Source organism: Camarhynchus parvulus, chromosome 4A, assembly GCF_901933205.1.
Source record: "Camarhynchus parvulus chromosome 4A, STF_HiC, whole genome shotgun sequence".
NCBI lineage: Eukaryota > Metazoa > Chordata > Aves > Passeriformes > Thraupidae > Camarhynchus > Camarhynchus parvulus.
In genome coordinates, this window is record NC_044600.1 from 4,235,770 (window position 1) to 4,249,158 (window position 13,389).

Genomic DNA, 13,389 nt, shown 5'->3' on the forward strand with positions numbered 1-13,389 from the left:
TTCTGAAAAACTTGTCTCTGTAAGCACTTCTTTGATTTCACTAAAGTTTTGTGGTGAAGTTTTTATGATACAACTTCAAACTGAAGATATTGAAATAGCAGAAAGTCCAAGTGCATTTCCACCAGGTGTGTCTGGTTTTCCTCTTGAAAAGGAATTTACAGGCTGGTCATCCTTTGTCTGAATAGCAATTTGAAAAAAGACCAAAGAAATTTTAAGTTAGGCATCCTATGAGCCAGTGCACAAGTTCAGGTCTAGAGACTGGAGCCTAAAACTTAAAATTTCCTGAATGGTAAAAAAGGGACAATTATTATAATCTGATGCAAGTCATGACACCACTTGATAAAAAGTTAAAATAAATCAAAGAAAGTAAAAGTTTTGTTAAGGAGAATGTGTTAGATGTAGCTCACTCAGTTTATAGATACATATAAAATACATAAATTATTGAATATATCAGTGTATGTATAAAATCCTAGTGCTGTTGTTTTGAAAACAATAAATGTATTAGGAAAATAATTTCCATTCATGGCTGGGGAATGCAGCTCCAGTAAAATATGGCCCAAATTTGGTTCAGCTTTTTCTTTAAAAGCTTTTCTCCTTCTAAATCAGTAAATTAGCATAATAACATACCATAAATATATAATAAACCCCATCCTTCTGCCTCTCTTTAACAACATTTGCCCATCATTCCAGTTAACTGCAGAATCATAGCACAGTTTATGTGCACAGGATGTGACATTTCATCAAAATAAAAGTATGGAGTTCATTAATAACTATGCTAATACTATGCAAATATGCAACATCATAATACAAATTAGAGTCTATTATTTGAAACACCTCGATGCTTTTTTATGTGCAGCTTTCCTCCCCCTTGTTCTCCCTTCCATTATAATTATCCCACCTTGCTGGAGCAAATTGTGTCACAATTCTTTGTCTCCCGAGTCTGTAATTTGGAACGTGTCACGGAGCTCCTAAGCACTCCATACACCTTCCTATTATCTTGTAAATAGATAAATTAAGCAGATCTAGAAATAAGATTAAATATTTTAACCTATTTAAAAAATTAAGATCTGCATTATATTTTCTTGTCTACAGAAGAAGGCTTAGCATTTACATTGCAATTGAGATATCTAGATAGTTAGATATATAGATAGCTAGATATATTGATATAGATATGTCATCAAGCATAATTAAGGTGTCCTGGAATGTTTTTTATTCATAACAAACATGATTTTTATTTCAGATAAGAATTAGAACTTGATAGTCTTTCATTAGAAATCAGACTCAAAAAGATTGTAAGGCCAACCATTGAAATAGGTATTTTTTCAGAATAAGGTTTTGAAATAAATTGTTAACTTTATGTTTTAGACTTCAGATGTTTAAGACTTATGTTTAAACTTGATGTTTAAGAGTCAGGTGATTGTGCTCCTGGTGAGAGCAAAGCAGCAGATGAGGTCAGAGATGGAGATGCAGATTTGTTGTTCGAGGATCTCAGGTTATGTAAGGCTTGCCCCACTCTAGGCCAGCCTAAAGCTGCACAGTGCACCAGTTCCTGCCCTGATTAAGATGAGCAGGAATTAACAGGATCCCTGATCTCCTGCCTAAACATTTTATAAGGAGCTTTTACCTGGCAGCTCTTCCACAGATCTCTGAGCAAACTGCACAAAGCCTCCTTGCTCTGCTTAATCCTAATGAAGCACCGTGATTTCAATTGTGGAATAAACAAATACTCCCCTAATTGGGTGAGCTTGAATAAACTGGAACATCTCCCTGGTTTGGGTGTGGAGGGCTGCACAGGGATCTATGGGGAGAGAGAGGAGCCAAGTGCCTAAACCACAACAATGTGTGAGGAAAGCAAATTCATTACACACAGAATAGATTTCAAAAATGTCCCACAGAATTAAACCAATCCTGATCCACTGAGCAGCCTGACAGAGATATGTGTGCATACTCTGAAAATGCATTTTAGAGTTCTCTCTCACTGTCCCACATGAGATCCAACACACTGTGACACATCACCAATGTCATTTTTGGATAAGGTCTGTAAAAATGTGGGATCTACTCTTCAGTTTTGCAGACTCCTGACTGCCATAATGGAATGAAGTATAAAAAAAGTGCATTTAATTTTGAAGCTCCTGCCACTCTGAGTCTGCTGACCATGTTCAAGGAATGCCTTAATTACTTGTTTTCCCATGTATATTTTGGCTGTTTTCCTTTTTTCCCTCCCCCTTGAAGAAATTTTAATTAATGTCTGAAACCTCCTTACATTTTTCATAGTTTTAGATTACTCATTCAGCAAGTCCCTTAATTTTATTCTGTTTGTAAGTAATCTAAACATCAACCCAGCTATTTAGCTATTTAATGCCCCTTCTCACCAATGCTTTAAGAAAGGAAAATTTTAAGAGAGAAGAGCTCATATCTCATTACAGTTGTAAAGTGTAATAAATGACTATTTACATATCTGAACCACCAAATTGTTATTTCTGCAGAGGTGATGAACCACCAGATTCAGAAACAGGAGAATTGATTCAAACCTGTGATTTAATTTCTCTGGGAGAAGGCTTTTCCTGCTTTTCCTGTGCACTTCAGCAGCATCCCTTGGAGCTGCTCTCCCACTCTGATTCTAATTCACATTTTCTGCTCAGCTCCGACTTCACCAGGAGTTTAGATCTAAAATCCCTGGAAGCAAATCTGCATCTGAAAAAAAATTTCTTTGTTTCTAAACGCATTTAATGCTTTCTCATACTTTTCTTCGAGCAAAACCTTAACACCTCAGCAGCATGAAATAACAAAACCTTCTCATGACCACAACAACCTTCTCATGACCACAACAACCTTCTCATGACCCTGCTGACAAAGTGGTGGGTGCATTGCAGCATCCACTCAGCGTTTGGCAGTGCCAAGCTGACATCTGGGCACACTGAACATCTCCAATGTCAACTCCCAGGAAAACACCAGTGTGGAAATAAAGCTGTGGCAGCATTTCCTTTCTGATGGGCACAAAAGGGAGGCCCAGGAGGATGGATGGGGTTTGGGAGGTTTGGGGCACTTTCAGCATCCCCAGGATTATTGTTCCCAATGTTTTATTTCAGTGTTAAGGATGGACTGATCTGCATATGGTTTCCATTACAAAACATATGCAAGCCAGACAGCCAGGGTGGCTTGACCTCTTCCATATGTGTAGGAAAACAAGCTCTGAGCAATCTGCTGACTGGGGATGCTGTGAGAAACAAACAACAGCAAAGGATGGCAGGAGATATTTCCTCCAAAACCATACTGGACCATGACCTGCTAACTTCTAAAGATGATCAGCAATTCCTGCCTGCATGAGTCATTAGCAGCCTGCTGCTGCTGCTCCCTGGTGTGCACTGGGCTCCTGTTGATATGTTCTGTCTCAGAAATACCTACATCACACCCAAATTCCTCTCTGCATTCCCAGTTACCAATCCAGGGAACTCCACTGGCAAGGAGAAAGCATCGCAAGCATTTGCTGTAAAGTTCAGTGCTCTTTTTTCACCTTTCTCTGCAATATCTAAGGGAGCTGTATAATGCACTGTTTAATAATCACAAACCTTTATTATTCATTACCAAAACCTTGTGATCAATTCAACTTTGCTACTTATTTCATAACAGTATTGTGTAAGAACCAACCATCCAATCCTAGAAAGCCTAATTTCCTCATTTTTTAAGTATCTCTTAAAATTAATAATAAGGCAGAAATGTAAGATTACAGAGAAAAGGAGATTCAGCACATAACACAAAACTAGAATTGGAATCAATGGTGAATTATTCGAAGTTCAGGGGAGAAATTATAAGCTGGTCTTGGAAATCTTACATCAACACTGACCCTTTCACTAGGGTCAGACATTTAACTTAGATCCCTGCAGAAATGGTAGCTCCACATAAAAACCACCCCAATTCTGGAGGAATGTTCCACATGTTCATAACAATTCAGAGCAGCATATAGAAATTAAATTAGTAACAAGATTCGTTTGAATGGGCATTAATGAGAGTATGAAAAAAGTTCATTTATCTATTTGGATTGTGAATTTGCTGAAGGCTGCTTGAGCAACTCAGTCAACAACAGTGACATGAATATGCATGTGCATGCTCAGATATTTGCATGCAGATGAATTTATCCCTGACAATAACTGATCACAGATAATTACTCAGGAATTCAGGCAGCTCATAGACACTGATAATGTAACACAGTGGCATGAAAAATATCTTACCAGGAATTTATGAAAGAAAACGCTCCTTGCAAATTAGAAAAGCAATTATTTGGTAGGGAAAATGACCTTTTTTTGAACTTTCACTGAGCTACTCCCTGTATTTCCTTGGCACAGAGATTCTACAGGGTATGGTGCTTGCTACCATGCATTGCAGGGGACAGATTTCCAATCAGATTGATTTGAAAAGGAAAAAAGGGAACTGGTGCTTTCTGCAAGGGAAAGAAGTTTTTGCAAATGAAATACACAATGAATAAAGGCAACATAGTCCTTTCCAGTGGAAAGAGAAAGTCTTAGAAAAAAAATTAAAAGCTAATTTTAAATGTTCATAATATTGTTTATACCTAAATATTTGAAATACCATTTAAGAAATTGTGCAATTATTTTTCATTAAAAGACTAAGAATTACCAGTGTATTTCATGTGGATCGTTGGAAAGAACAATTTCTTTGATGGTTAAGACTTTCAGCACCTGAATAAACCAAGGAAATGTCTGTATATCACTGAGTTCTTGGGTTATCTAAAAGAAATTTAAATTTTGTTAGTGTAAAAACACTTTTTCCATTTAAAGGGGAGATGCTTATCTCTTCCTGCACTAGTGTGTATTATTCTTCCTTTTTGTTCTAAAAATAGACTCCTCTATCCTCTATAATCTAATATTCCCCTCCTATTTAACATAATTACCTAGGACTGAATCAATATTCCATTAGCTGGATGCAGTCAATGGGCTGTCCCTCAGTGCCTGCAGCATTCCCAGGGTTCAGGCACAGATCTTCATCCATGCTGCTTTAGCATCCTCTGGAAGGAGTAAAAAACATTTTGGGGAGCAGTGTTGATGCCTCAGGTTTTGGCTTTTATATTTTTCAGATTCTGTGCTGCTTTAGTGTGTAGCTCTGAGCTTCACATCAGATGGTGAGCTCTGTGCACAGAGCAGGGAGACAAAACAATTCCTGCTCCAGCTGGGGACCAAGGACAAATGATACAAATCTCAGCCCAAGAGCACAAACAATGTGGGCTGAAGAGAGAAAAACAAACAGGGTGGGACCTCATAACCTAAAGCTGGAATTGGACAATCAACTCCAATATGCAAATGGAGCAGAACTGATCAAAATGACAGACCCTGTGCCCGGTCGTGCATTTTGGGACCATTTTGGTTCATGTTGGGTGCAGCCCTGGCTGGGCTCTTGTGCTGCCCAAGGTGGATCCATTGAGGCCTCCTAATAAATCCCAATTTTATTCTTTAACTCCATCTACCCTCTGTTCTAGGTCAGCCTTCACAAGGCAGCAGTTCCACTGAAAAGGATTCATTTCCATGGTCTGCATCCTCTTCTTTCCCCTTTTTCCACGTGGCTCCCAGGACACCCACACAGCTCTGGGGCCAGGGACAGCCCCTCTGAGTGTCCCTGTCCCAGGGCTGGTGCCTCTCCCCGAGGATGAGGAGAATTTTCTCCCAGAATGTCACTCTGGGACCTTCTCAGCACTGGCAAGAATCCTTGTGGACTCAGTTCCATTGAGTTGGGCTCGGATTGTACAAAACTCTCAAAATTTAGAGGTGCTGTGGGGATGGACTGGGCAGCACAGCCACAGGAAACCTCACCTGCCTCGAGAATGACTCCCATTGGGATGGTTCTCCCACCCAAATAAATATGGGAATTCACACAGCTTTGGTAAAGACCTTTCATAAAGCTGCCAAGCCAAGATTATCAACCTCAGCTGGCTAATGGATTTAAATTATGTATTTAAATGTTTCGTGCAGGAGTGTACAATTAAGGGTTGCTATGATGCAATAGACCCAAACCCTCTGCTCGTTTCTGACAGAGAGCACAAAGCCCTTGGTGTTCCAAGCCATGATTTTAGAAAACCAATATTTTCCCTTCATACGCCCCACTTGAACTCTTATTTCTGTGTTTGCAATAAAAGATCTGAGTGAAAGACTTACCACCCCAGAATTTAGAATTTAAAATTACTCAGCTCAATTTCTCCATGAAAGATTGGTGTTTTAGAGGCATTTTTATGAAACCAAAGCAAACTTTGCAACATCTGGATTTTTATGCTTTACTCGGAAAATTTTTTTGTAAGATTTGCATGTATTTGATTAAAAGAAATGTGGAAATCCAGCAACACATTTTATCATCAGTAAGAGATGACACAGGATGAAAATATTACAAGCATCCTTCTTTCTAATCCCTTCAGTGTGGAAAGAAAATGATGGAAAAGAAAATGTGAATGGTCTGCTGCACAATTTGTTCATGTGTCACTGCAAGGCTGCTCCATACACTTCACACTGAGATTCTAGAAGAGCAATAATTCATATAAATTAATTGGATATGTCAATTCTAATTGTTCCACAAAGGCTGGGTGGGCATCCTTAGGAGAGCACAGGGGATCTCCATGTTGCTGCAGAAAAATCAGGTATCCAGGTTTTGGCTAGTCTAAGGCTGGGACACAGGAGAGCTTACACAGAGCAATTTAGGTTAGAATTAAGGTTAAAACATTAAAGTTGGCATTCCTGCTTTCTGCTCTCCACAGGTATTGGCAGAGTGGATTATTGTGCAGGAAAGGATGCCTGTGAAACCCAGAGAAATCAAAGCACAAGAAGCAATAGACAGTCCCTTAACAGTGCACCACGCCACGCCGGGGCAGCTGGTGTCAGCAGAAACACCATGAACTGGAACAGGGTGTTGCTATAAAGGTTTTTCTTTTATCCCTGTGCAGAGAAAATGTCCATTTCTTTATCCCCAGCAGTGGCTGGGATCAATCAGCCTCGGAGAAACCAGACACCCAGAAGGGCTGAAATTACAAAACAATCCCTGACTTCCAGCCCCAAACCTCAAGAGAAATCAAAGTTATGTCAGAAATGAGTGTTCCAATAATATCTCCTAAACCAGGGATAGAAGAACATATGGACATTATAATATAATACTATTATATTATCCCAACACGAGCTGAAGTGAATTTTGAATTTTTGAACATTGCCCTACAATGTTGCACACATGTGGTTTTTAACCCCAGCTCATTACCTACCCATTCATTTGCATAAATTTCTGCTCCTGCATTGGCCTAATAAGTAGCAATACAATTTAATTGCAATTATTCTGGGGGGTTGTTCTCTGCCAGTGAGTGACAGGAACTCACAGCATGAAAAGGAATGAAAGGTTCAGAATCAAATACCACAGAGCTTACCCAGACACAGAACCAACATGAAATACAGTAATGGATTATAATAAATGGATTCTTTTATAAATTTCTAAATGGAAATAAGTACATTTCTTTCTCAGAAGCATTCACCAGCCAAGCCTGCCATGGATTGGGATCCTCATTCTCACTGCTACTTAAACAGATGCATTTTCAGAGGAAAATTACAAGCTTTGGAACAGGTTTAACACTTGGAATGGAACATGCTTCTCTCTATTTTGTGGAAAAGAATTATTGTGTGACAAGAGGAAACCTCTCAACTATGTCAAAAGACAGGAAAAGCAGAAGGTTCTTTCCTCTCATTTACTTGTTAACACTGTCTTGCTCCAGAGGCAAAGGATGTGCATAAATTCAAGTACTTAGCAGCAATCAACACAGCAAATTCATACTTTTCCTGGTTTTTTAACCTAAACGAAACCATAAGTAGGAAGAATACAGAATAAAATGCAGCCAAATTCCTTTCTCCTATTTCCACTTTGTGCACCTCATATTGTGGCAAGGGATGAAATTCTCCCTGGAACACCTGAACAGGACCATTTCCAGTCTGTGTCTGGCTACAGGATAAACACACATCCCATGACCAGAGGGATCTGGGCCTTCAGCAGAGGTTGTGTGGCCATGGCTGCTCTGCAGGAATGATAAATTCAGAGAGGATAAAGTTCTCTAGAGAGTCCAAGTCTAAGTAGCTAATGTATTTAACACAAAAACACAAATCCAAAAGTCAATTTTGTCCTAAATTCCTTTTGTAACAACCCTGTGCTTGGGTATCTCTGAAAATGTTGCTTGCTGCACTTTTATACCAGCACTGCTGGTGCTGCTGCAGTACCCAAAATATTCCTGCTGTGTGCTACTGTGGGACAACTGGTGTGGAATCAGTGGTCCTTGAAGAGAACACTGAGAAGACATCAAGAAAAAAATTCCCCTTTACTTTGTTCTTTGTTCAGATCAACTCCCAGAGCTGCATTTAGCCTGGTGATTTTAGGAAGGATTTCATTTTGGTGGTTACTCGACACAAATAATTTGTAATTACATCCAGACTTCTCCAGCACACCTTAGCAAAACCATGAGATTTTTACCTCTCCCCAGTAAGACAGAAGAGTCAAGCACATGCCTGTAAAGTCCCAGGACTTTAGGCTGCTCTGACTTGTTTGTACAAACTTAATTATCCTCCTTCAATGCCCTCATCCTAAGAGAATATGAAAATGCCAAAATTGTCGACAGACTTTTAAAAGGAAAAAAAAGCCAAAAAACAAACCCATACCCAGACAATCCTTAAAATCAGTTATTTGTCCAAGTTCCATGATTTGAAAGGCTAAGAAAGAATGAAGCTGCTAATTAGACTAATCAAAAGATGATACACATGTTCTAATATGTGCAATAATTAACCCACTCAATTCAACAGTATTAATTCAATGTTTTGGCACAGCATGATAAATAGCACTGGACTGCCAAAAGCTGAACTTCTTTTCCAGTTGAAATTAATAAAACTCTCTGGATGCATACATGTTTGTGGAGACAAAAATAATGTGTGCACCAGGTTCCTCATTCCACTGAGGAGATGGAATCTCTTCATCTCTCACCAAGAGGGATGGCATTCCACTCCAAAAAAATTAGATTTATTTCCACCTACTCAAGCATCAATATATATATAAAATGAAGATTTTAGTCTAGAATAATTACCTTTTAATAACCCCTGAAATATGGGTGGAAAAGAAGTATTTGATGCATAGAATGACTTGTTAAAAGTGAAACTTGCTCACAAATCAGGTAAAGTAAGAAAAAATACTTCTTAATATACTTGCAAAATTGACAAATCAAAAAGTCAAGTATTAGCAGAATGAAAAATTAAAAGGATCTCAAGAGAGATCATTGTAGGTGTGGCCATTAAAATGGTATTAATTTAGGAGAAACTTGAATAATTTTAATTCAGAAGAACAATGTTATCAATAGATACAGAGGCAGCCATGAAAGACTCCACCTTCACCATGAGTGCTTCAAAATAAATCACTGCAAACTGCTTTCCACCTGACCAACAAATTCCTATTGTTGTTGCAATTTTCTTAGGGAGATGCTTAATAAAGAAATATGTTAGAAAAATTATAGAGGGGAAAAATTTGTTTGGTAGCTGTGTCCCATATATTATTTTTAAAAACCCAACTAAATATAAAAATAAATTAAATTCCTACAGTTGTTGTAAACATGTTGACCATGGTGACTTTATTGTGCCTTCTGGTGGAAACCCCACCCTGCCTGGATTGTGGCCTTGCAGAAACTGCAGACAAAGTTTCTAATCTTTATTTCTCCTTGAAATTTCTCCCCAGCACAAGGCCTTATTTCACAAGTTGAATGCCTGTGAATTAACAGTACTTTTAATTACTTGAGATACAATCTCTATTGGAGCATTCTTTTCATTTCCCATTCATTTTTCATCCGTTCATTATCAGTCTTTCTTCCCTGTTTATATTTTAATTCGTTCAGGCTTTAACAATATACTGACTCCAATACTGTCCTAATTAAATTAAATTTATTGCAGATTTGAACAGCAAGCCATGTTGACCTCAAAATAATTCCTTTTTCTTGCTTCCAGTATACTTTACTCTCTATCAAAAAGTTCTTTTCCCCAGACCTTGCTACTTCTGCAGATTCACCTCTCTGCAACAAGTCCTCCAATAGATATCCCAATTAATATTTCAACTTCAATAAATTTACAATCCAAACCCAAGTGGCCCACAGTTTTTAGTCCCTAAATGTTAGTTAGGTCACTTCAAATAAATAATTGCAGAGCAGTTTCTGACCACCCTAGCAAGAAAGGACTTTGATGTTCCAGATTGGACTTTTTCCCCACAGCCATCATTCCCAATTTTCTTCATAATTAAAGCACAACTCAAAAATGTCGTTCCAGAATGGTCAAAGAACTGAAGCTGAAAGTAAAGCTCACCTGTGACTTTGCATTTCATAGCACATGAATTCACCCCTCAGCAAGCACCAGAGAGTGCCTGGACTTCTTTCCTACAGAGAAAGTTCCTCTCACCTTTTGCACTCTGATTTTACCCTTTCATAAAGGAGATTATTTTAACATTTGAAATTATTTAACTTTCAGGTAAAATACATACATTTCTATATCACCATATTGCATGGGAGTATTGAATACTCTTATTATTCCCTTTTCACATTTCTTTCATTTTTTTTTCTTTCCCACTGCAAGTCATGTTCCAGTGTGGAACCTTTTCTAGCCAGGATTCTCACATGAATTTCCTATCTGAACTCAGCTTGCTTTCAAAAGAAAAGTGGATGTAAAAATCATGTCAAGGGCTGACACGATTTTTTAACAAACAAGGGTTTGTTATGCGCAACATAACAAACCTTCCCTGCCTTTAATAATTTGCATTTGGAATCTGGCTAATAGATGGTGTGAGAATGGGAATAAAAAACCAGAGTTTCCTCCTTTAGTTTTGGTTTCTTCTTGAATTAGAACCTTCTTCACAGGTTCTGGGGGGGTTCTCCAGGGCTTGCATCCCTGGAACTGCAGCTGAGGCACCATTCTTGGTGTAACCCCACCAAAACCCCACCAAAAGCCCAGGGCCCATCCCACAAAAGCAGAGGCCCTTAGACCCTCAGGAAAGGCACATTCCAGCATGTCCCAAGGAGCTCAGACAGTGACTTTTCCCTGGAGCAGCAGAGCTGCTGTGCAGTAACCCCTGCCCAGTGTGAGTTCCTGACCACCCTGAGCATTCCAGGGAAGATTTCTCCTGTTCCCACAGCCCACCCTGCAGGGATGGACTGCAGATCCCGCTGAGGCTGCCTGGGAGAAATGGGTCATGAACTTGGGCACTGCCCACTGCCAACCAGAAATCAATCCAGAAATCCATGCAGGGAAAAACAATCAATGTTCATTGACAGCCCAGGCAGGGCAAGAGCAGGGCAGGGATGGGGCAGGGACAGAGACCCAGATCCACTGGGAGCACACCAGGATGGACAGAGGGACAGAGCAAAGTGCTGATGGCGCCTCCCCTCCACAGGTAGGATTTTAAGACCCAGATTGTTGGAATTGCTGCTTCCCCACTCTTTTTTTCCATTAAAAATGTTGAAAATAAAATTCAAGTATTTGTATTTATGAATGTATAAACAGAGCTTGTGCTCTGCACCCTGTCCATATTTCCAACACACATTAAAGAGGGCATTCAAGTACTGATTCCTGACTGCCTGGGGCTCTGTTTTACCTGCCCACAAACTGTATTAAATTTGTAACGCAATTCAGTGAATCGAGGGCAAAATTATGTGTTCTGTAAGACATTCTGATTTCAATAATTTCCTATATGTTAACTCCTGTTCAGTGGCATAAACAAAATAGAGATACTCTTTAGCCCCTTTAAAAATTACATTTAAAATAAGATATTCCCTGAGGTTTTTGCACTAGCTGTTCTAAAAATCCATATCAGTGAGCAATTCCAAGTAACAATTTTTTCTGGTCGCTTGGCCAGCAGTCACACATTAGTGCAACAATCTATCAATTTTTCAAGAGTAGCACAGAACAAGAAAACAATAGTGCTATTTTAGAAATTTATTTCAGCTCATAAAGGCAGCATCAGCTCTCCTCTCATTCAGTTTCTGCCATTATTAAAAATAATTAAAAGGAGATTCTTAATGCTTTCTAATTACATGGATCCAAATCCTAATAAATGAGTACAGATTTAAAATAGATTTTCTACTGAGTCTGGTAAAACTTTTCTGTGATCCTACAAGAATTAAAGAAGATGATGTACAGAGAGCCAAGGAGAAATGTCAGAGGCAGGAGAACACCCCCAGGAGCAGAGCTGCGGGCAGCAGAAAAGCACACGGAACAGGCAGGGAGAGAAACATTTAGAAGCAGGAAAAAAAAAAAAAAAGGCATTTTAGAGCCAGAGTGAGAAAGGAAGAGAAAGGGCAGAAAGGCAGGAGGCAAAATAAATTATACCAGGAGCTGGAAAATCCCCATCCTGCCTCAAAAGGAAAAGTAAGGTCAGGAGGCAGCACAGCGAGAGCTGCACCATTGACCAGCAGCAAGAGGTACATTTTCTGTGCTCAAAAAAGGAAAAAATTCACAATAAAAGAGTCAGCAGAGCCCTCCTCGGGGACACACAGGGCTGAAGGGAGATGTGTTCCCAGAGGGGGCTGCAGTGTCCGGGCACAGAGGGCTCTGCTCAGGTGACAGAGTGACACAGGGCTGTGCTGGCTCCTGGGTGTGGGACACAGGGTGTCCAGGGAAAAGCTCCCCACTTCGGGGTCAGGTGTCCAGAAGGCCCTGGCTGTCAGGGTCTGCAGCACACACCTGCCCCTAAAGCCTTCCCCTGCTCTGACAAAGCTGTTTCATTTGGAGGGGCAGATCTCAAAGCACAGAGAAGATATTTTGTCATTCAAAGTACGGGAAAGAAGATGAATGATAAGAGGTACTTAATTTTTTTTTCTCCCCCTCAGATCAAGTGCATTTTGCCTCACATTTTTCCCATCTTACTTCTAAGTGCCAGTTTCCCTCTTGGAAACAATTCCTCTTAATCAAATTCCCACAGGATAACCCAATTATTCAAAAGCAGAACTCCTGATAAAGAAGTAAAATACTATGATTGTCACATGTCATTTACCTATGTAATTTTATTATTTTGTGTTTTAATATTTTCAGCATTCTTTCACCTGTCCACCTACATGAACAGAAGTTATTTTATTTTTAGAATTAAGTTAATACATCACATTTTATTAGCTGGTAGGAATAAAATAGCAGAGGAAAAAAGAATTTTTTGATATCAAATACTTTGCTAAGAGGTTAACCAAATTAGTAACCTAGTAATTAATAATATGAACAGATAATGTCCTTCCAAGAGCTTGCAGGTTGCTGAAAAAACCCAAACCCAACTTTTTGTCAACACACGTGTCTGTAATTTAGATAAAGTCAATTTTACCACTCCAGTCTCATCTTAAAGCTCATTTTAAACAAT

The 13,389-nt window shown here is 39.2% G+C and overlaps 1 protein-coding gene across 1 annotated transcript in view; it reads right to left on the reverse strand.

Annotated features, from left to right (window-relative positions):
* LOC115914760 (connector enhancer of kinase suppressor of ras 2-like) overlaps positions 1-13,389 on the reverse strand; it is a 161,900-nt gene that overhangs the window by 89,110 nt on the left and 59,401 nt on the right.